The sequence below is a fragment of the Rhamphochromis longiceps genome, linkage group LG7 (assembly GCF_057381845.1).
Source record: "Rhamphochromis longiceps isolate RC_006_pf linkage group LG7, R_longiceps_female_GT1.1, whole genome shotgun sequence".
In the NCBI taxonomy this organism is placed as follows: Eukaryota; Metazoa; Chordata; class Actinopteri; order Cichliformes; family Cichlidae; genus Rhamphochromis; species Rhamphochromis longiceps.
In genome coordinates, this window is record NC_140563.1 from 24,078,862 (window position 1) to 24,101,035 (window position 22,174).

General features: G+C 40.5%; 1 long non-coding RNA gene across 1 annotated transcript; it reads right to left on the minus strand.

Annotated features, from left to right (window-relative positions):
* Positions 1 to 1,178: 1,178 nt before the first annotated feature.
* Positions 1,179 to 4,387, minus strand: LOC146665346 (uncharacterized). The gene is made up of 5 exons (XR_014912595.1): positions 3,979 to 4,387; positions 3,411 to 3,479; positions 1,700 to 1,770; positions 1,544 to 1,581; positions 1,179 to 1,461 (listed from the first exon to the last, which is right to left on the minus strand). It is a non-coding gene; the product is annotated as an uncharacterized LOC146665346 (long non-coding RNA).
* Between the last annotated feature and the right edge of the window lie 17,787 nt (positions 4,388 to 22,174).

The window sequence follows — 22,174 nt, forward strand, 5'->3', positions numbered from 1 at the left end:
GAGAGGATGTGGAGGGTGAAGGTAACGGTGGTCCCCGTGGTAATCGGAGCACTAGGTGCGGTGACTCCCAAGCTAGGCGAGTGGCTCCAGCAGATCCCGGGAATAACATCGGAGATCTCTGTCCAGAAGAGCGCAGTCCTGGGAACAGCTAAGATACTGCGCAGGACCCTCAAGCTCCCAGGCCTCTGGTAGAGGACCCGAGCTTGAAGGATAAACCGCCCGCAGGGGCGTGCTGGGTGTTTATATATATATATATATATATATATATATATATATATATATTAGGGCTGCCACGATTAGTCGACTAGTCACGATTACGTCGACTATCAAAATCGTCGACGACTGATTTAATAGTCGACGCGTCATTTGAAGCTTTGTAAGATCCCAAAAGCAGGAATAAGTAGCAGGATTTAAGAGTGTAATAACGGACTGAAACAGAAGATGGCAGTACTGCATGTACAAGGATGCCAGCTGCCGTTAAACCCCGAAGAAGAAGAAACTGTGTCCCAGAATTCATAGCGCGGCCCAGCGCAGTTGTCAACAATGGCGGCAGCTAGTTAGTTTTAATATTACTCTTATTATTCTTTCTGGATCACAAAATAAACGTTTAACATATTTTCAGGCGAGAATGTAGCTGTGTAAACCTCAAATATCTGCTCAGTTTATCAAGACACCACATATTTTCAAAAGCGCTCCGACGTTTTCGGAGGCGTCTGTTACCCACTAGCTCGATAGCTAGCCGGGGGCCATGAGAGCACCGGACTCCCGGCAGATCGTTTTCAAACCCACCGCCCTACTCAGGTTAAACATATACAAGTCACTTAGATAACTTAAAAATGTTATTGTTTGGCTTTTTTCAGTATTTTATTTGTTCCTGAGTAAATCGGCTGAGTTTATTAAACTCCACCGAAACAATCTGCACATTTAATTAGAATTCAATTAACTATCATCTTGTCTTTATTTTTAGTTAGCACAGACCTTAAACACTTAAAGCTGTAAGCTAATGATAGTTATATAAGAGCAGATGCTGCTGGTGCAATAAGCTGTACTTTTACGTTCAGTGGATGATGATCTGATTAGTCGACTAATCGCAAAAATAATCGGTGACTAGTCGACTATCAAAATAATCGTTTGTGGCAGCCCTAATATATATATATATATATATATATATATATATATATATATATATATATATATATATATATATATATATATATATATATATATATATAAATAAACAAACACATAACAATGGCAACTGCCAAGCAAGCAGAATAATAATTAGTATCTTTTAAATACCTGTTTTCCATATGCCGACAAAAGCTGCTCCATCCTTTCACCGACCCGTCCAGTTTTCCTCTTTTTGTAAAGTCCAGTCAGCTGAGGAGCATAATCATCCAGCGCAGCATAAAACACATGTGGCAGATTCTGATTGGTGATCCGATGAAATTCAAAGTAGAGCTGAAGAGAATTCCAAAAATATTATAAGCAAAACACAGCATACTATATGAGCAGCAAATGTTATATACATAGTTGTACTTACCTGTGTCTCATGAAAGAGTGCTGGCCATGGTCCCTCGCCTGGCAAAATTTGAGGTTATTGGATGAGGGCGATTAACTTTGTCAGAATGTTGGTATGGAAAGTGCAGAATTGCTCTGTTTAAGTCTTCTAAGTTAAAATATCTCTTAGAAATCAAACCTTTAAACAATGTGCCAACTCCACTGAAATGACACCTTCAAACAGGTCGTGTAGGAAGTCAGGTGGGAAGCCTGTGACAGGATGAAAGAAAGAGAGATGGTCAGAAGGAACACAGGTGTTTTTAACACCATAGTTTTCCTTAATGTCATCATTCTGAAGCTCTTGCACAATAATTATCATGAGCATCTTTTGTTCTCATTACATAATTCCCTGTAACAGCATTTTCTGTTTGCATTTCTGTTTGGGTGGCATGACAAAACCTACAGAAATATGTAGACCTGAAACTCTCATTGAAACCAGCAAGTCCATGGGCAGAAGGTTGTCTGCCACAACAGAGTAGACAGTGCCTTTAAGACATTCACCAAGAGTCTCAATGTAGGCACCTACTTCTTCAAGAGTTTTCAGATCATTTAAGAGTGGTGACAGCATTTCCTTACACCCAAACTGGCGTACATCATTGGAATTGCACAGCAGAGCAAGCTGGGTGCAGTGTAGAGCAGAACAAGATTTAACTGGAAAGTTTTCCAGTGTCCAATAAACTGCAAAGACTTTATGTATTTTCTTTGAGGTACCAAGTGGGTTTGTGATCAAAATCATCCACATAAAGTATCATTGACAATTTCTGTCCCTCTTGTGACAGTAGAACATTTTCCTGGTAGTAGGATCCATCACAAAATGACATGAAATGTCCAGGAATCTGTGTGGGTGCTTGTTTAATTTCTTCAAGCACATAATTTTTTTTCAACAACAATTGCAAAGATGTGAGAATAGGCACATACATATAAGTGTGCTTTGACGATTCAATTAAATACTCCACAGGTTTGACATATGGAAAATTTTCTTCATAATATGATTTCCTCCTCTTTGCTGTAGATAGTGGTCCTTCAGATGTGACACATTTATGTAAAACATTACTATCAGAAACTGCCTGACAAATCTCATCCACCAGTTTGTCCGTATATGTACAGTTGTGCTTTTTCAGTATATCTACAACTGATTTTCTAACCAAAGGTTGTGATAACAAAAACAACTGATCAATATGCTCAATAATCTCCTGTGTTGCTCTCTGGGACACATGGAGAAGGGTCTGCATTTTCAAGAAAAATCCAGCCAGATTGTATTGCAACTGCTCTTCTAAACCCTCAATTCCACTGATTTCACTGGTGGATGCCACTTGATTGTCATCTGATGACTCTATTGAATCAAGCTGCATGTCATCTTTTTGTTCTACATTTATAACACTTTGCACAATGCCTTCATCGTAACTTGTTGAATTTTGGTGGTCTCTGCATTTGTGGGCATTGAAGGTTGAGTAGACATTGGTTTTAAAATTGCAGTTCTTGAAAGGACATGGAACAGTTTCTTTTCGTTTTAAATGCCCCCTCAGATGGATAAACATTTGGCTTTCAATAAATGGCTTTTTAAAATTACACATAGAGCAACAAAATCCATAATTATTCAAATCTGGATAAGAACCGTCTTTTCTTTGCGTGGGAGTGTGCATTGTTGACATGTGTATCTTTAATGAATTAAATGTATTAAATGTACACATGCATGTGTTGTAGAGACAGGGTAAGGGTGAAATTGTGGAGTACTGACCATGGTTGAGCCGATAATGCTTCAACAACATGACTTTTATGGCAGTAGAAAAACTAGACAAACTACACAACTTGCAATTCCACATTTTGATACCAAATCGTTTTAAAATCACCTTTACTGGTTGTCTTTAGTGCAGTGCTGGATGATCTCTCGGCATGCTACTGCTCCTTCAATCGTCAGACTGTAATAACACAAAAGCCATGAGGACAGAAAGCTAGCAGAACAGTTTTTACTTTTACTTCACTTAAAAACAGTCAATCTGAATAACACAAGCTTGGAAAACAGTAAGATTTATTCTTGCACTACAGTTCATTTTCAATTCAGGTTGGTCAACTACTCTATACGTTATAAAATAATAAAGCAATTTTACACAAGTGAAGTACACAATAGGCTAACCCTTGGAAAGTACAGAGTCAGAAACGTTTAGGTTTGGTGCAGTGCAGCTTTGAAAAGGTAAATTATTTCGCGACTAAAATGCCACTAACCATCATATTCAAAATTTGTGAAGGCGAACTTGTCCGTTAAACTCTTAAAATTAACACTAAATAAATTTTCTACTATTTTCACTGTGCAAAAGTAGGCTACATTTGAACTTGATAAAGGTCAGAGTCAGAAAAGCGTAAACACTGATTTTACCAAAGGTTTTGTGGCATGCAGTTTGCAAAAATCAGACTACTTACCAACTATTGATTGAAACAAGCCACCAACCGTTAATTTTTTAAATTGTGAAGGCAGACTCCATACAGCGCTAGGCGGGAATTGTGTGCTGGCAAGCTAAGTTACGAGCTACTACAACAAAGTAGTCTGATAAATTACAACGAAGTACAACTAAAACAAAGCAGTCTGATAAATGTACGTTTTGTATGCTAGAAGTAAGCATTAACAAAAAAACATAAAAATAACTTTATCTTGTACTTTCCACTCTCTTGACGAGGATCCTGTCTCATGGCCGACAAGTCCAGGCAAAACACTGGGGGCGGGGCTGTGGATGATGACTAATACAAATGAATTAGCACAACTTAAACAGTTTAAAGCAACAGTACTTAAAACGTTACAAAAACATAATGTGTACTTATTACAATAAAGTTATTATATCATATGTATACTTTTGGGTCTACCTAACACACTTCATGAAAGTTACTTTAACTATTTTTCAGAACTGAGTAAGAACAACTTACTTCTTTTAGTAAGATGCACTGTTGGGTTTTACAGTGTATTAACAGTGCCTTTAAAGATGTGCAAGTTCTGCATGCCTCCCAGATGCTTGAACTGTGTGCTGATGGTCCCACCCCCTCTCAGTCTGGACGATGTAGCTTGATTTACAATAAGAATTTCCAGTTTCATATCCACGTACCACTAGGCTTTTATATGCAGTCTGTAAATGGCCAACTAGGGACCAGCACTGCAAAGTAGCTTAGCCTATAAATGCTGTGGTGTGTTGCCTTGTTCATGTAACATACTTTTAACTACACTCTGTATGTATGTAGCTTGTGTATGTAAATTTTAATGGAATGTGGTCAAATGAAATTTGAAATTAGACCAGATTTGACCTTTTCAGTGGTTTTTATATATATATATATATATATATATATATATATATATATATATATATATATATATATATATATTAGGGGTGCAAGAATGCAAAAGCATTGACATATATTTTTACATGGTGGGAACTACTGCGTTAGCGCAGTTAGCTCGTTAACGTGTTGACGCCGTCCAGCCGCACGCACCGGCGATCTGCGGTAGCTCGTTAATGGAGATTTGCCGTGTTGTGGCATTAACGTAATTTCAGATTAGCGCTGACAGCACTAGTGGGAACACAATGAATATGACTGCACATTTACGCCGACATCATCCTAGTGCAAAGACAAGTGGAAGCAGACAAAAACAAGAAGCACGCATGCTACAAACTTTACCCGAGTCATTTAGACAGCCGTTAGCACATGATTCTCCTTATGGGGACCTGATATGTTTAATATGCTGCTGAGAATATAGCCCAGAAGAAGCGTATAGTATAGTTTTTATTTTGGAAAGAGCCATTTCTCTGTAATAAACTCTCTTTTCCAAAGATGAGTGATTCCTCAATCAGATAGATTTATTATTTTATCCCTTTGCTGTTTCAGCAACATTAAATTTAAAAACTGTACGTTTGAGTTAAAATATATATTTATAATTTTAATAAATGAAAAATTAAAAAAGCATGAACATTTTTTTGTATCGAAAAATATCCGTGACACCAAAGTATCGAACCGAACCGATCGGTGTATCGTTGCACCCCTAATATGAAAACACCCAGCACGCCCCTGCGGGCGGTTTATCCTTCAAGCTCGGGTCCTCTACCAGAGGCCTGGGAGCTTGAGGGTCCTGCGCAGTATCTTAGCTGTTCCCAGGACTGCGCTCTTCTGGACAGAGATCTCCGATGTTATTCCCGGGATCTGCTGGAGCCACTCGCCTAGCTTGGGAGTCACCGCACCTAGTGCTCCGATTACCACGGGGACCACCATTACCTTCACCCTCCACATCCTCTCGAGCTCTTCTCTGAGCCCTTGGTATTTCTCCAGCTTCTCGTGTTCCTTCTTCCTGATATTGCTGTCATTCGGAACCGCTACATCGATCACTACGGCCGTCTTCTTCTGTTTGTCTACCACCACTATGTCCGGTTGGTTAGCCACCACCATTTTGTCCGTCTGTATCTGGAAGTCCCACAGGATCTTAGCTCGGTCATTCTCCACCACCCTTGGGGGCATCTCCCATTTTGACCTCGGGACTTCCAGGTTATACTCGGCACAGATGTTCCTGTACACTATGCTGGCCACTTGGTTATGGCGTTCCATGTATGCCTTGCCTGCTAGCATCTTGCACCCTGCTGTTATGTGCTGGATTGTCTCTGGGGCATCTTTACACAGCCTGCACCTGGGGTCTTGCCTGGTGTGATAGACCCCAGCCTCTATGGATCTTGTACTCAGAGCTTGTTCTTGTGCTGCCATGATTAGTGCCTCTGTGCTGTCTTTCAGTCCAGCTTTGTCCAGCCACTGGTAGGATTTCTGGATATCAGCCACCTCCTCTATCTGCCGGTGGTACATACCGTGCAGGGGCCTGTCCTTCCATGATGGTTCCTCGTCTCCCTCCTCTTTCTTGGGTTTCTGCTGCCTGAGGTATTCACTGAGCACTCGGTCAGTTGGGGCCATCTTCCCAATGTATTCTTGGATGTTCCTTGTCTCATCCTGGACTGTGGTGCTGACACTCACCAGTCCCCGGCCCCCTTCCTTCCGCTTAGCGTACAGCCTCAGGGTGCTGGACTTGGGGTGAAACCCTCCATGCATGGTAAGGAGCTTTCTTGTCTTTATGTCAGTGGCTTCTATCTCCTCCTTTGGCCAGCCTATTACCCCAGCAGGGTACCTGATCACGGGCAGGGCGTACGTGTTGATGGCCCGGATCTTGTTCTTACCATTCAGCTGACTCCTCAGGACTTGCCTGACCCTCTGCAGGTACTTGGTGGTTGCAGCCTTTCTAGCGGCCTCTTCATGGTTCCCATTTGCCTGCGGGATCCCCAGGTACTTGTAACTGTCCTCTATGTCTGCAATGTTGCCTTCTGGTAGTTCAATCCCCTCAGTTCTGACTACCTTCCCTCTCTTTGATACCATCCGACTACACTTCTCCAGTCTGAACGACATTCCAATGTCATTGCTGTATAGCCTGGTAGTGTGGATCAGTGAATCGATGTCTCGTTCACTCTTGGCATACAGCTTGATGTCATCCATGTACAGGAGGTGGCTGACAACTGCTCCGTTCCGTAGTCGGTATCCGTAGCCAGTCTTGTTAATGATCTCACTGAGGGGGTTCAGGCCTATGCAGAACAGCAGTGGGGACAGAGCATCTCCTTGGTAGATCCCGCACTTGATGGTGACTTGTGCTATGGGCTTGGAGTTGGCCTCTAGTGTTGTACGCCACATCCCCATTGAGTTCCTGATGAAGGCTCTTAGGGTCCCATTGATCTTGTACAATTCTAGGCATTCCAGTATCCAGCTGTGGGGCATTGAGTCATAGGCCTTCTTGTAATCAATCCAGGCAGTGCACAGGTTGGTCAGTCTGGTCTTGCAGTCTCGGCTGATTGTTCTGTCTACCAGTAGCTGGTGTTTTGCGCCTCTAGTATTCTTGCCAATTCCTTTCTGTGTCCCGCTCATGTATTGACCCATGTGCCTGTTCATCTTAGCCGATATGATGCCTGACAGGAGCTTCCATGTAGTACTGAGGCAGGTTATTGGTCGGTAGTTGGAGGGGACCGGTCCCTTCTTGGGGTCCTTGGGGATCAGGACCGTCCGGCCTTCAGTTAGCCATTCCGGGTGTCTCTCGTTAACTAGCAGCTGGTTCATTTGTGCTGCCAGACGCTCGTGGAGTGCAGTCAGCTTCTTCAGCCAGTAGGCGTGAACCATGTCGGGCCCTGGTGCTGTCCAACTCTTCATACTGGAGACCCTTTCTTGGATATCTGCCACTGTGATGGTTACTGGACCCTGTTCAGGGAGGTCGCTGTGGTCTGCCCTCAGATCCTCTAGCCACTGAGCATTGCCGTCATGGCCAAGCTTGAAACCTGGATCCCCCGTAGCCGGTTACCAAGATTACGTGAAGTACCCTCAGAAGGTCTGCTAGATGATGTTAATGCAGCACTACGGGCAATACCTACAACCACGATTACCGACACTAACAAGCTGATCTACAATACGGCAGCAGTGATCAGTGAGATGCTTGGCTACAAGTTGAAAAGCGACAAGGGGCAGTACCCTCCATGGAGAAGGAGGCTAGAGGGCAAGATCAAAGTAGCACGGAGGGAGGTTAGCCAACTAACGGAGTTGCAGCAAGGTGCGACAAATAAGGTGCCTAAGAAATACAGCAAGCTGTCCATACCTGAGGCCTTGGAAACTGCCAAGCAAAGACTCACAGCCTTGGCCAGCCGCTTGAGGAGGTACACCAGAGAGATAGAAGGCAGGAGAATAAACCAGCTGTTCTCCACAGAACCAGCAAAGGTGTACTCTCAGTGGCAAGGGAACAATAAGAGAACAGCACCACCAAGGCTGGAGACGGAGCAATACTGGAAGAGCATATGGGAGAAGGATGCAACCCATAGATATATATATATACATATATATATATATATATATATATATATATATATAAAAATAAAACTAATTTAATACAATGGAATAAATACATTCTTTAGAAAGCAGCTGCAGATACAGGCTGCCCTGCCCTTTTTACAAATTTAAAATCATGAAGTGGGTATAAGTTAATAATCATTTCAGACATTCAAAGCCAATATATGACAAAATGACAAAGACACACCCAAGCCAAAGGTTTGGGTTTAAATGGTTTCTTGTGGTGTTTCACACTAAATAAATTCTACTTTAGCCTCGCTCATCTCAGTTCAGGCACTGAAGAGAAGAGTGAAGAGGTTGATGGTGACTCCTGACCAGTTGGAGAGAAGTTTAATCAACGACTCCACTTCACATTAATCTCAGCTAATGTTAGGGGGAGTGGTAATAAAAAATGTATAATGTGGCTTGATGGCCTCATAAAAACTCAGTTCTAGCTTCATTTATTGGAAAAAAAAAAGATATGATTTTCCTCTAGTGGAGATGCATTTTTGATGAGGAACATGAAGCGTTTAGAGAGAAATAACCAAAAATGCATTAGGCAAACAATCAAGATAGGATTTGTATGTAATCATTGCACTGATGTCAATCTTTAAGTTGAGGATAGACAAAAAATTCTTATTCTTCTTCAAGCCTGTGAGTTCTTCCTTCTCACAGGCTTGGAGGGTTTTTTGTTTGCTTGAATAATTCAGCAATATTTCTTCCTCATCTCTTTTTTATATGTAATCAAGTCAGGCTGTAATTATATCCTTTGGAGGACCTTTCAACATACCTTCCAGGCCCTTATTGGGAATTTGCATTTGTAATTGCTCTCTTCCTGCTGTGCTCCACTGATTTGCAGAATAGCAATAAACAAAACATGTCTCAGGATGCTTCCAACAGGAAATCAATGGGGAATTCTTCCTTTTAATCATTTTATACTTCAGCTGGGGAAAAAAAGTTTAATAATCAAGCAAAGGATTTTGGCTAGACTAAGCTTTAGTTACAAAAGTATTTCAGGTTTAGCTCAAAACAAAAATCCAGCCATCAGCAGTCATTTGACGTTCTGAGGGTGTTCCTGATCATGACCAATGAACCTTCACTTACTAACTCGGTGTGTGTTTCCCTCAGGCCACCAGTTTCTCCCGTGGCCACTTATATTAGAGTCAGTGTATCTGGAATCTCAGTCAGTCAAATTAGTGAGCAGTTGAGATATTAGACACTATCTGTCCTGAGAAATGCCTTGTTGATTTATGTGTTTTAATGTGGTCTACTTTTTTTTCACCACTAATGTTGGTGTTTCTTTAAAAGCCAGGTAAAACAGGACATCAAACACAGTTCAGATCTAATAGCTCATTTGCAGATTGCATAGCTTGGGGCGTGACTTTTACAATAGGACACTGGGACTGAAAATACGTGAATTCAGTGATTAAGAGGTATGGCCCATATAGTTTATATAGTGTACCCGCAGAAAGGGTATGAAAAAAAACCTAAGAGGAAAAAACACAAAATAAATTAAAAATAGCAGTATTAAACACAGTAAGGAGAGGAGAACATAATGAGAGGTTCTCCATCCACCTGGGCCTATGGTAGCTTGGGTTTTTCAATCATGTAAGCCATTACAAAGCTTTGGCATCTTAGTGAAATTACACTCACTGGTCACCTCATTAGATATGGCTGTTCAACAGCAAATTGGCACAAACATCTAATCAGACAGTCACGTGACGGTAACTCAGTATATTTACACAAATGGTCATGTTCAAGTGAACTTGCTGAAGTTCAAACAGAATGCTAATGAAAGGAGATTTAGTTGACTTCTAATATGACATGGTTGACGGTGCTAGTCTGCTTCAGAAACTGCTTGCTGGGATTTTCCAACACCTCATATCTCTCGGATTTACAGAGAGGGGTCCAAAAGAGGGAAATGTCAAATGAGCGGCAGCTCTCTGGGTGAAAATGCCTTGTTGATGCCAGAGGTCAGATAATGGCCTGACTGCTTTGAGTGAAGGCAACAGTAATTCACATAACCACTCTTTGAATGTACAGCGTTGAACCTTGAACGAGTTGGGCTGTAGTGGCAGAAGGTCAGGATGGGTCATTCCTGTAAGCGAAGAACAGGAAACAGGAGGCTACAATTCACATGGCTCACCAAAGATGGGGCCTATCCAGATGTGCAAGCTGAGTAGCTTCTATATACAGTTTTGTGGAGACTGGTAACACTGAGCATCTTTACTTCTAAAAAAGCCCTGTCTCTCTCAGACCCTCTTTTTTCACCTAATCGTCTTACTGACCTCTTGTCAAGTAACCTAAGGAGCTGCCAAATGTTCCTCCAGGTGTTTTGCTTTTCCAGACTTTTGTTGCCCATGTCCCAACTTTTTTTTTTTTTGTGCTGCCATCAAATTCAAAATGAGCTAATGTGTTTCTAATGCATTTGATACATTGTTTATGTTCTATTGTGAATAAACTATGGCTGCATGAGCTTTGCAAATCACTGCAGTCTGTTTTAATCTGCGTTTTACACAGCATCCCAAAATCTTCTGAAATGGGTTTGAAAAATCTGTTGTCTTTTCTTTCAAATGTGAGAAACATGTAATCATGCTACATGTTTGTGTGATGCTGTGTGCTCAACAAGGACAACTTGTTTTTAAGCAAGAATGTCAGGATTTAATTGGATTTTTTTTTCATTATCATCTTATTTGTCATCTTTTCCTCTCTTTCTTTCTTGCTCTTTAGGGAATAATGTGAATTCAATTACGTTGGGCTCAATTTCTTTCCACAGCAGACTGCAGCTGAAGTGTATGGAGGAAGGGGACAGGCTGGCTAACCGCTGGGTGATGTGTGGTTTATGGATGACTTCTTCTGGGGCTCTCAGGGAGTCTCTGTCTAAGTGTAGCTCCTCAAGGGTCAAATTAACACCCCAATCCACTAATCATTTTGAAGAGAAATTAACACAGCGCTTGTTTCTTGTTCTTTTCTTTTTTTCTTTCTTCCTTCCTTTTTTTTTTTTTTACAGCTCCTCTTAGTGAATTTAAATGCTACAGGTTCATGCACATATGTGTTTTGGTATCTGCAAGAAGAATAAAAAATATACTGTTCTCAGGGAACAAACCCTTTTCTAACAGTTGATAATTCATCATATAAAACTACATTCTCATGTCAGGTCACTGATCGCAACCTGTGGCAATTACACCCAGGCACAGAAATGTGTGAACATCTTCTGTGACCTGTATAAATCATATCCTGTGGCATATTTAAAGTATTATCATGCTATAATGAAATATTCAAATGCAGCCTGCCTGCTTCCAGCACGATAGAGCAGGTAAGTCTGCAGTGATGACACAGCGGCCTGGGAGGAATAAATGGGATTCATGGGAAATGAATCAGAGTCTGTAACACTTTCAGTGTGACGGATGAGGGCAGAAAGTGGGACAGAACCACAGGTTGGTTGGCTGCACAACTGGGCCGAGACACAACGCCCAGGGCAATGAAGGAGCTTCTGTGCGCTCCCGAAAATGGCACGCTCTGCACATTTTTTTCCCCTCTTTCATTAGCAGCATTGACTTTTATATTTTTTGCCTCTAAAGACACCTGACTGGGGTAAACAGTGAGGCCACGAACAAACAACTCTTGGTGATTTATGCTCGTGGAGGTGAACAGTGAGGAAAGAAACTACCTGGCAGGAGTAAGTGGTCTCACCAAGATAAACCAATAAGTAGCTCATGCATTAAACATGAGCTGCTCAGTTTGGATGTGCCACCCCTGAGAGTTTAGGCTTTGAAAGGAACGCATTCATATTTTAATCACACTGGAGGTTCAATTAATCACTGCACGGTTTAAGGATGAAATTGATGAATATTCAGTTAGCAAGTGAAACGACTTCTGACCCCAGCTACTTGCTTTGGTTTTAATCATATTCCTGCATTTTGCGCCTCATCCTCTGGTTGTAATCTCTGAAGAGTAGCTCAGGTTGTTTTCTTTCTTTCTTTTTTATTTGAGTATGTTGATCTGTTTCACTTTATAAAACAAAAAAACAAAACATCTGAAAATAGAAAAGAGATGTCTATTTTTGGCAACAAAGAGGCAAGGTGGCAGAATAAAGGAACTTCTAAGGATTATGTGTATTAGTCCTCTTCTTGAGCCTCTGTGACTACAAAAGAACTCTAATACTTGGGCTAATACTCCCTTTTGAATTTAACATTCGATATAATGGTATGGAGGCGAGTGACACTTCTATATGTTTTTACTTTCAGTTATTTCAAACTGAACACAGATTAAAAACTGCTTTTACAGAAAATGATATGTGACAGGGAAGATGAGCGTCAGAAGTCACTGACAGGAGCAACAACTTCAAAGTATCGATCTGAAAAAAGATTAAAATTGCTTATGAAAACTGTAAATCTATGACCCGGGAATTGCAGCCAAAAAAAAGTTACACCCAGTAAAAAAAAATGTTAAAAGGGCTGCAGATTTCTAATGTCAGTGTCTGTTGCTGTGAGATGACAGTTTTTCATCCCATTGTCATATTTTGTGCACTGTGAGCAACCTTACATGGTGTATTGTACAGTTTGACCATTGCTATCCCAGAACATATTTTTCTTATTGTACTGATGTCTGCAATTGTAGCAAACACTGACATACAGGAAGCATTTTTTATGAAGAAATTAATATGTCCTTAACACCTTAATCCCTTTGTAGCATTTTAGTTTGATACTAATTTAACAAAAAACAAAAAAAATCAATTTCCATCTGTTAAAGGAACTATTTCCATCTCTTTTCTCTGTTCACAATCTGCATGTTCCCAGGGGTGCAGCGACTGAGGACTCGTCTCTGGAGCTACAAAAATTTGAGTTTCATGTTCTCTCGCGGCGTGAAACTTTATGAAAGTTACATGCTTTCTACATGCTTTCAAGCGCTCATATACAGCACTAGCTATAACATCTGCATAGAATATTTTCATTTTGTTAGGATCTTTAGTTTCCAGATAGGGAAGAACTTTACCGATCTTTTTTTTTTTTTCAGAAAAAACGTAATTTAGAATTTTGTTTATTTATTTATTTTAAGTGCTACATGGTCCTCACCAGACAGTGATGATATTCCGCCTAAGGATTAGGCAGATAATAGCAGACTAGAATCAAAATTACATTTTCTATAAAAATCTTATTGGTAAGTAAAGGACCACGTCAGTTACATGTCAGTGATCTCCTCCAGCAAAATGGACAGACATTGATCTGCCCTGTTATGGATGAATAAGGGTCAGACTAATCTGCTTACATGCACTATCGCCTGCACTGATTAACTAGGGATTAAATATGCACTAGGTTGCGCAGTCCTGCACACGAACATATCAGGGGGTTACTTTTTTTAGGAATCCCTGAGTATCTCCAGACAGCAATTTAGCACTTTAGCTCCCTCCGCCACACTGGCTGGAAAATTATAGAGCCAGGCTGCTGGATGCTGAAACATTAAAGGAGGCTCCTCAGAGTGTCTCGCTGACTGCCAGACCCTGAAATGCAGATGGGTCCATATGGCTAGAAGAGCTGCTTAGAAAAGCTGAAGAACTTCAACCAAAACAGAGCAGAAATCCGAAGAACTCTATCCTGAAGCAAAGACCTTCATTTTCCAGATGTTCAAGCTGAGATCCAAACTTTAACTCACATCTCTTTGTGTGACTGTCTATTTCTATCACAAGAGATAAACTACAACAGAGAACAATATGAGCTCTCAGTGAGTCTCAAAGACTGAGCAAGACACTAACATGAGATGTTATATTTTCTTTTATGTCTACACTTTTTGAAAATTTAATTTTTCCTCGATATACCTTTTTTTTTTTTTTAAATCTCTCTTTGCTTTATGTGTCTCAGTTTTAAAAAGACTTTAGGATTTCTTTCTCAGCCTTACTTAAATTTACCCCTGTTCTATTACTCAGTTACTTGTCTGTGCATTTTATAGTCCTGTATTCCCCAATTCAAACTAGAAGAGAGACGTGAACAAGATGCACTTCTGCGTTTCTTCTCACTCACCTTTTTCTTCATAAAAGTGACTCTTTATTTGTAACCAGGTGGATGTCTCCTTTGGATTATCTGAAGAAACACTAACAGTGGCCTTAGTGTGAAAATAATGATAATAAAAGTAAAGAGACTGCACTGAAAAACTTACCTGTAGGTAAACATTTTTATGTAGACTAACAATCATTTTACATAATTGTGTTGTGTTTAATATGTTTAATAGTTGCATATTACTAGAGTATTCAAGATTGTACTTGATGGATAGCTCAGTCTCATTTTACAGTGTGGGACAGATACAGTCCACCCTCATCTCAAGTGGGTTGGACTAGTCGAACTGCCCTTTCTGTCAGTGCAAATACATTTTACTAAACATTTAATCCCTTAGACATTTTAATATAAGTAAAAGAAGTGCAATTTAACAGTAGTTCTCAGTTCCTTTACACGAGAAGTTCGTAAAAAGACAGAAAATAGTTAGTTAGTTAGTTAGTTAGTTAGTTAGTTAGTTATGATAGTTTATTACCCAAATTGTCCTGTATTTGTGCTGTATCACTAGTGGAAAAGCAAAACTTTTCTGTCATTTAATTGCTTATCTATGACTTAACTGCTGTAGCATGTGTGGTATGGATGGCAATGCAGCTGTAGACTTTATTGACAAGAAAAGCTGCAAAACGTCTGACATACAGTTCTATGCACTCCTTTACATTTTCTAAAGCTTTCCAGTGGGCCAGATAGGACTCTTTGAAGGGCCGATTCTGGCCCCTGAGCCTTATGTTTGACACCCCTAGTATACGCTAATGCATCATATTCTACAAGATGATTATATGTTAACATTGCCATTGAATAAAATCTGTAGCGAAAATATTAATGAGCTATGAAAAGCTATCCTAAATTTAGAGTTAGTGAAGGTGCTTTCTGGTGATTCCAAGCATGGCCTTCAAATAATGCACTTAACTTGGGATACACGAAAGTCTTCTCAACCCATAAAACTGTGCTTCATCCAAAAAAAAAAAAAAAGAAAAATTCAAAGTCACTCACTGTGAAGAAAAATGCCGTTCATCATCTGCATTGAAAGGTTATAAAAAAAAAATTATTTATAAAATAAAATTTTCCTTCCATCTGCAGCGGTGTACAAGTATAAAGTTTCTTGCATTAGAAATACTGAAGTAAATCAAAAACACCTTCAATGTCCAGATATTGAATATATGTATTTAAGTATATTCCAGCAGTGACATTTTTTTCAAAATCATTATTGTAATGCAAGTCTGTATCGTATATTTGTAATGTTTAGAACAGCAGTTCCTAAACTTTTTTTACTGGGCCCCCCTTTGTTTTACAAGAAAAATGTCCCCCTCCCCCCCACCACCCCCAACATATCCTCCAACCACACACACCCATATTTTGCTCCATTGCCGTTTATTTCACACCTCAAACATTTAAATGGTAAATGGTAAATGGCCTGTATTTATATAGCGCCTTACTTAGTAAACAATTAAGCAAATACAAGTAATCTGCAATAAATTACAGGTAGAAAGAAAGTAAACTACTAACTCTTTTACGCTACGTCCGCACCTACACGGGTATTTTTGAAAACGCAGCTGTTTCATCCACACGTAAACGGCGTTTCCAATCACCGAAAACGAGATTTTTTAAAACTCCTTTTTTGTGTTTATGTGTGGACGAGGAATACAGAGTTCATCTGTAGCTTTTTTCACGTCATGCTGTGCGCCACATTATTGTTTACATGAGATGAATTGCAGAATGGCAGATAGAGACAAAATATTGTTACTGTTAATCTGTATGTAAGCGTTTTACACGATTACATACACACACGCAGTTACTGTCCCTCTATTTAGAAAGGCAGAGGCGTCACGGTGTGATTATTTTACGTGTAGTTGTTTTTTTCCTGTGTAATAATATTCAACATTGCTATCAATACATTTTTCAAAAAATGCCTCTGTGCAAAATGGGTTCAAAAACATAAACAACCGTGGGATACTGTTTGTCTGTGATTTGAACAAACAAATCGTGGCAGGATCAGCCTGATATTATTTGTATCCCGCTGTAACTTTACTGTATAAAGAGCTGACATCTCCAAAATGTCAGGAGTAGTTAGTCATTATAAGAAGTGTTTGTGAACTAAAAATCAAGAATGTGTGATTTGAAGAGCCCAGCGCTGCTCCCGAGGAAGGGAAAACCAATTCTGAGACCTACCTCGGCACTTGTGCAGGTGAAACCAAAGGGCAGATATGCTTCACCAGATTTTCTAGTCTTTGGCTTAGAATGAAGTTGGTTTGGAAACATATTCAGCGACGCTTCATCTCCTACTTTGCGTTTGTGTGCCCCATGCTAGCAGTGTTTGTTTTTTTTTCCTTTTCATACCGTGCCCCTCCTGCAATGGCTCTGCGCCCCCCCCCCCCCCCCCCCCCCCCCCCCACCGGGAGGCGGGCCCCACACTTTGGGAAGCTCTGGTTTAGAAGATTGGTAGCTGAATAACTTTTCATAAATAAATGTTTATGAACTTCATTAGATTTGGCTTTAGGAATCGGAAGTGGACGGTTGGGTGTGCAAAATAGTCCTGGCTGACTCCCCAAAGCTCTTTGAGGTTAAGAAAAGTTCAGGAGTCTGGTTAAACATGGACAAATTCATAATGTCTCAAGTCATCGCAGACTGTCACTGTATTAGACCAGGCCTTCATCTTTCCTTAACCTTAATCACATACTGTCAGATGTAACCTTGAAAAATGCTGAATATGAGAAAAGAAATGAATGAAAGCATTTTTGGCCTGCAGATTCATGTTGTACTGACAGTCATGATATTTCAGTGGAAAAAATAAATATTTATGTCAGTGAACATTATGTTCAGTATCAGTATATTTGCAACTTATGATACAGATTGTTTATTTATTTACATTAATTGAAAAACGTGTGTAAGAAGAGCATTCAGTGGTGATAAATTAAACACCTTCTGGTTAAAATAAGTCAAAATGTATTATTTCTGACCAAACACGAATGTTGGTCATTCACATTGATGAGATATAAAAGGCACCATGCTGCGTTAATCTTCTGGGCTAAAGTGTGAGTTACTGAGTTAACCAACATGATTATTACCTTTTTCTAAATCTAAGGTACAATACATCTTATACACGAGAAACATATACTTCAGATCTCCTCAGTTTACGCAACCACTGAGACTTTCCCCACTGCTAAGCAAGAAAATTATATGTCTGTTTCTTCAGAAAAACCTTAACCTAGAAACTTTTGCCTTCAGTATGTGCACAGTCAGAGAGTGTCAGCAGGAGGACTTTGACTTTTGCTTTAGCAAAGTACGAAGCTGTTTCAAATAAAGTTGTGCTGCATAGGAGAGGATCTGCTGCCCCTGGACACTTTGACATGTGTGCTCCAATTCCTGCACTACACACTAGTGCCACTGATGTTTATGTAGGTTTGTGTTAGTGTGTCTGTTTGCGTTAGCCATCATGTGTGTCTTCACGCCGTGAATGCCACTGTTGGTGTGTGTGAGTTTGTGTAGGTGATGAAGAGTCCACTCCAGCAAGAAGGCAGAGGGAAATGCATCACTCTAAATAACAGTGCTTAGAGCTGGCAGCGAGGGAGGGAAGGTTTGCTGAGCCTTTGGGGATAGTAGGCGGACAAATGCATCACACGCTATTTCCACCGAATCTACAGACGGCAACCTTTTGCTCATATAAAGATGATAATGAATCAGAGTCGAGATGGATGTCAGATGGAGCCACTTCCCTTTGCCCTGCTCTCCAGCCCAGCAGGTGGTCTTGCAGCTTGTGCCATGTTTGTCTCTTGGCCCTTGCTGTAGCATGAGTCATTGCCCTTAACATGAAGAGCAAGACAGATGAAGCCAGGGCGCATACATCCAAGCACATACTAACAAACACACATCCACACCAACCTGCTGTTTACATCAGGAGCATCTCTTCCTCAGAGTGCAGCTGCTCCCAGAGGAGGTGAGACATTCTGGGAGCTGCTTCTCCTCTGCAGTGGCTGCACTACTGAATTGCAGGAACAGAGGGATGGATAAATAGAAAATCAATGTGGCTTCATGGTCAGAGGATGCAGGGCTGTTTTCCCAATTATGGGAAATGTTGCTCCTAGTCAGTGAGGTCTGTCAGCCCTTTCCTGAGCTGTATGACATGCACAAAGCATGATTTGGGCTTATCTACAATATCTGAATAGATTTTAAAGAAAGATCTGGTTAATATTTCCTTTCTGTTTCTGTATAATCGACCTTTTGTTTTAACTTGTAAGATTAAAACTATGTCAGCATCACTTGGTTTGTAAATACTGTACTCGTTATTCTTTGGTACCGCTGTAAACATTTGTTTTTAGCTACTAAGCTGAAGTTATCATGTTGCCATTACTCATACAGCTGCATTACAGTTGTTTATGTTTATACACCACCACTCATTTAATCCATAGTTATTCTTCTCTGGCTCTCTTCCACAGTGTGTCTTCGTCCTGTCTTCCTCCCCTCACCCCAAATACGGCACACGGCTGCCCCTTCCTGAGCTTGGTTCTCCTGGAGGTTAAAAGGGAGTTTTTCCTTCCCGCTGTCGCCAAAGTGTTTGGTCATAGCGGGCCATCTGACTGTTGGGGTTCTTTCTGTTTTCTCTGTATTATTGAAGCATGTTTACCTTGCAATGGAAAATAGTTTGATGCAACTGTTGTTGCAATTTGGTGCTATATAAATAAAATTGATTTGAAAATTGAAAGGAAATAGGTTTGATCCTTCAGAGATATTATTTCATTTTTAAGGTGGACAATTTTACAAACATGGAACAAGATTGAATCAAGTGTTGAGCCAAATACCCACAAAAACGTTATGAGGATTTCTAAACATGTCTCACTCACATTTTAGCATTAATGAGTTAATATGCATGAGTTCATATATGTGAATGTTAACATTCTCCAGCTTGACCTCCTGACCAGCCGGACTGGGTGAAAACTGTTTTTAACCTAAAACTGAGCAAATTTGGTTGCACTGACAATTGTATGCAGTAATTAATATATATTGTATTGGAACTAGGTTACTGTGCTGTATCAGAACATTATATTTATATATTTCAAGAAAGAAAGAAATCTTTTTCCCTGGCAAAGAGAATCCCTTTGAATACTTGTCTTCTCCTTCAGAATACCATATGTGAAGGGACTTATTCTAAATTGGCACTGACAAACAATGTCTCTTGGGATTTGGAGTGAATGATACCTTTTCACAGCTTTTTTTTTTTTGTGAAAGTCACTCTTGAAACTTTCTTTGGGAAGATTGAACTTTGAAATTCAAATGTGCCATGGTGGCTGTGTAACAACACAGTAAGAGAACAATCTCTTAGCACAGACAGAGACTAGACAGCATGGCATCTTTCTTTTTCAAATGCTGCCAGAATAATTGAAAGGAGTCCCTCTGAGGACAAATCATCAAATGTTTGTTTTTTAGATGATCTGCAAACTCCGCCAGCTTTAAAGTGGCCTTGACAGCAGCAGGGAGATCACTCCAGCTTTTCCATCTGTGATGCAAAAGGCAGTTCAAGTAGCTGCTAAAATACAGCAAATAGCGCATGTGGCGTGGTTGCTTAAAATGGTCCCAAAACGCATCTCTTCAGCCATTCCCAGCTGAGAAAAATGCATGAGTTTCTGGCCTAATTTTAGGTGGAGCACACTGCAAACGGGCTCATTTCTGTTTGTAAATCAGCCCAGATATTTCCCTTCTCCTTAAGTGGGCTTTTGCTACAGCATAGCAGCATGTGTTTCTCTGGCAGCGTTACAGCTGTTTTTAAGAGTCAATTGAAGACGCCCATCAAGGCTAACTACTTGTAATGAAGACTGTGTTTTTTCCCTTTCCTCTGACTTCTTAAAATGTAGCTGTAATAGAAGCTGAAATTACATTGCTTTTTGCTGTAGTGGCTTTCAAGTTGACTGGCTTTGTGAACAATGAAGTCATCAAGTGAACGTTGTACTTTACCAGGAATTTCTTTCTACTTAGCCTTCTGCCCGACAGTAAGCATTCAGCTCGGTGTCATTCAAATCAAATATGAATCATATGATGAATAAACCTTATTCACCCTGTTATCCACAGACAGACATACGAGAATTACCGGTAACAATTATTCATAATAACTTGATATCAAATGTAAATGTAAAACCCTATTTATGTATTGCATTCTATAAAACTTACATGGCATAAAATGTATTGAAAAATAATTCAATAATAAATGCATGTTTTAAATATGTCAGTGACTAGAACTGAAGAACACAATACAACTGACAATTTATTAATATACAGTTTAGATTAGAAGCAATACTGGACATGCAGATAAACTCTTTCTCCTATTCAGACATTGATCTGAGATTCTTGCATTGGGGGTGGAAGCCTATCCAAGCTGTCATAGGGCGAGAGTCAGCGTGCATCCTGTACAGGTCTATCGCAAGGCTAACACAGAAAGACAGACAACATTTCACAGACAGCCTTGGTATATTGGTATAAACGAAGAAAAAAAAGACAGAAAAAACACTATTTATTGTTTTAGTTATAATAATAAAATTTATAGTGTAGTTATAAAAAATAGAATAACAACAATGATAGAGCTGCTGGTTTCAGCTTCTTTTTGAAATAATAGGTAAGATTGCCATCTGACTCTAACAGATACTTGGTTCCAGCTTTGGGCAGCATAGCAAATGCAATACCTTATTAGCCTATTTCGTTTCAGATCTGTGGACTACCAGTTGACCACATCTTGCAGACCTTACAGACCTACCAGGTTTGTGTGCATTAAACATTAGACCAACAATAACTAAACAGTTTGAGACTTATTTAATGCAGTCACAAAGTGTTTACTGGGCACTGAGCAGTGTGTGACAGCATTAAACAGGCAAATATATAAGTGGTTGGGGAGAAGAGGAGATGACCAGATGAATACTGTGTGTTCAGATGAAGTGCTTGATCTTCACTGTGTGTCTGGAGAGGCAACTTCTGTGATAGGGTAGTGGCATCAGATGTAGGGAAGGAAAGATAATAATATCAGCAGGCACTGCTTTCAGGTGCAGACCTGGATGAGATGGAACTGCTATAGGGCATCAGCTGAGTTGATAGATTATTTTCAGATAAGGTGATGTAGCAGTTGGAACAGTTCAGAGAGGGGGGAGAAAAAACTCCATCCAAGACCCCCTTGTGGCTTCAGACTACCACTTCAGCCCAGGATGACTGATGGGTAGGTGTCGAGCAGGAGGAGGCCTGAGGATACATGGAAGGCTCCCACATGACTGTCTTTCTTGAGCAGATCATCCAGTCAGCGATGTCATGATTGTTTTGATTAGTTTAGCCATTTGGCTAAACTAATCAGTTAAGTTAAGCGGCGGAAATGAGCTTCCTCCGAAGGGTGGCTGGCCTCTCCCTTAGAGATAGGGTTTAAAGTTCAGCCATCCGGGAGGGGCTCATAGAGCCGCTGCTCCTCCACATCGAAAGGAGCCAGCTGAGGTGGTTTGGGCATCTGACAAGTATGCCTCCTGGGTGAGGTGTTCCGGGCATGTCCCACCGGGAGGAGGACACAGGACACGCTGGAGAGATTATATCTCTCGGCTGGCCTGGGAACGCCTTGGTGTTCCCACGGATGAGCTAGAGGAGGTGGCTGGGGAGAGGGAGGTCTTGGCGTCTCTGCTTAGGCTGCTGCCCCCGCGACCCGGCCCCAGATAAAGAAGATGGATGGATGGATAATC